Below are 2987 nucleotides of genomic sequence, written 5' to 3' on the forward strand. Positions count from 1 at the left end.
GAGATGCAATGGATAAAGTATTGACCCTAGAGTCAGGAGGACCTGAGTTCAAATCTGGCCTCAAACACATAACACTTACTACCTGTGTGACCCTGGGCAAGTCACTTAACCCCATTGCCTAGCCAAAAAACAAAAAAACAAAAAACAAAAAAAAACAAACTAAAACAAAACAATGGTGGTTAGTTGGCAGACCAGTATTTACATATTTGGATATAGTCTCTGCATATATTTATGAAAGATTCCTGTGTTTGGAAATGGCAAATCATACAGTACTGTTAGTCCATGAATAAAAATTCGAAGGCAAAAAATTTATTCATCTCTGCTTTGCTTATGGGCAACCTGCCATGGTGCATAGGAGCAAAGTATTGGAGTAAGATCATACAATGCACATGTAGGAAGTAGTCAGTGAATGTTTCCTGAATACATCAATAGATATGTCCAAAACTTAATCATGTATTCTAATTTAATCTCCTTTTCTTCTATCTAATAGGTTTTCTTTCCAAGACAAATGTCTGGCAATAACTGCACTGCTGTGACAGAATTCATTCTTTTGGGGTTAACAGATGATCCAACCCTTCGTGTCATCCTCTTTGTGATATTCCTATGTGTCTACACAGTCACATTACTTGGTAACTTTAGCATAATAATATTGATCAGAAATAGCTCCCAACTTCACACCCCAATGTACCTTTTCCTCAGCCACTTGGCTTTTGTGGATATTGAAGTTTCCTCACCTGTCACCCCTCTCATGAACATGAACTTCCTTAGGGACATAACCTCAATCCCTCTGAGAGGCTGTATGGCCCAATTTTGTTCTACAGTCATCTTTGGGACAGCTGAGTGTTTTCTGCTGGCTGTGATGGCCTATGATCAGTATGTGGCCATCTGTTACCCCCTACTCTACTCCATCAACATGTCTACTAGGGTCTGCACTCTGTTCCTCATCACATCCTACCTGGGTGGTTGTGTGAATGCTTGGGTCTTTATTCGTTGCTTATTGAATCTGTCTTTTTGTGGATCCAATGAAATCAAACACTTTTTTGTGATTATTCACCACTTTTGAAGATTTCCTACTCTGAAGATAATCTTGCTGAAATTCTTCCTGCTATCTCTGCCGGATCAGTAATTATGACCACAGTGTTAATTATAATAATTTCTTATGCATACATCCTCTTCTCTGTCTTGAAGATAAACTCTACTAAGGGGAGATCCAAAGCTTTCTCAACTTGTACCTCCCACCTCACAGCAGTCACTCTGTTCTATGGGACCCTTACTTTAACTTACGTGATGCCTAAGTCTAGCTTCTCCACAGATGAGAATAAAGTGATTTCTGTTTTCTACACTGTAATGATCCCCATGTTCAGCCCTTTGATCTACAGTTTAAGGAACAATGAAGTAAAGGGAGCTCTAAGGAAACTGATGAGTAGGAAACAGTTTCATGAACTCAACTGAATACAAGTATTTTGTTTTAAAAAACATTATTATTTATTTTAAACATTCTCTTATTTTTAAATTTTGAATGTCAAATTCTCTCCCTCCCTCCCACTCCCTGTCTCACACACTGAGAAGGCAAGCAATATATTAATTATACCTTTGAAATCATGCAAAACATATTTTCATATTACCCATTTTTTTTAAAAAAAGCAAGAAAAATAAAGTTAAAGAATTGCACTTCAGTTTATCAGTTTTCTTCTTTTTTCACCGTAAGTCCTTTGAAATTACTTGGATCATTCTTCTGATCAGAGTAGCCATGTCTTTGAGAGTAAACATCATTGCAACATTGCTACTACTGTGCACAATTATTTCTGAGTTCTTACTTTACTTTATCTCAGTGTATATAGTTCTTGCCATGTTTTTATGAAACTACATCCCTCATCATTTCCCAAAGCACAGTAGTACTCCAACACAATCATATGCCACAGCTTGTTCAGCCATTTCCCAATTGATGAGCATACCCTCAATTTCCAATTCTTTGACACTGCAAAAATAGCTGCTATAAATATTTTTGTACATATAGGTCCTTTTCCTTTTCCTTTTCCTTTTATCTCTTTGGGGTGCAGACATTGTAGTGGTATTGCTGGGTCAAAAGGCATGCACAATTCTATAGCCCTGTGGATATAGTTCCAAATTATTCTCCAGAATGATAGATCAGTTCACTATTCCACCAGCAGTTCATTAATATATCTATTATTCCATCATCCCCTCCAGCATTTGTCATTTTTGATAGGTGTGAAGAAGTACATCACAGTTGCTTAATTTGCATTTCTCTAATCAATTGTGATTTTTTCATTTGACATCAGATAGCTTTGATTTCTTCTTCTGAAAACTATTTATGTCCTATGACCATTTATCAATTGAAGAATGGCTCTTATTTTTTATAAATTTGACTCTGTTCTGTACTTAGTAATATTTGAGAAATGAGGCCTTTATCAAGGAAACTTGCTGTAAAAATTTTTTATCTTACTTTGTCTACAGTACCTTCTAGCATAATGTAGTTTCTCTGATTATCGCTTTTATTTAAGTCTATTTTTGCTTTTACTTTGTCTGTGATCATGATTACTACCCCTACCTTTTTCACTTCACCTGAAGCATATTAGATCCTGTTCCTGCCCTTTATTTTAACTCTGTGTGTTTGTTTCTGTTTCAAGTGTATCTCTTGTGAACAACATATTGTTGGGTTTTGGTTTTTGATCCATTCTGCTATCCAATTCCGTTTTATGGGTGAGCTCATGACATTCATGTTCATAGCTATGATTACTAACTATATATTTCACTTTATCCCATTTTCTTCTCTCTCTCTCTCTCTCTCTTTCTCTTTCTCTCTTTCTTTCTCTATCTCATCTATTTTGCTTATAATCACTGCTTCTCTTAATTCATTCTCTCTTTTTTCATTCTCATTTCTCTCTCTTATTCCAAAGCTACCAGGTCAAAGAGAAAATACTTCCAACAGCCAGAAAGAAACAATTCAAATATTGTGGAACACAAGA

General features: G+C 35.9%; 1 pseudogene; it reads left to right on the forward strand.

The window, feature by feature from the left end:
- The first annotated feature begins 508 nt into the window (after positions 1-508).
- On the forward strand, positions 509-1452 carry LOC114034048 (annotated as a pseudogene).
- The last annotated feature ends 1535 nt before the right edge of the window (positions 1453-2987 follow it).

This window comes from Vombatus ursinus, unplaced genomic scaffold (assembly GCF_900497805.2).
Source record: "Vombatus ursinus unplaced genomic scaffold, bare-nosed wombat genome assembly UNPS02007855.1, whole genome shotgun sequence".
In the NCBI taxonomy this organism is placed as follows: Eukaryota; Metazoa; Chordata; class Mammalia; order Diprotodontia; family Vombatidae; genus Vombatus; species Vombatus ursinus.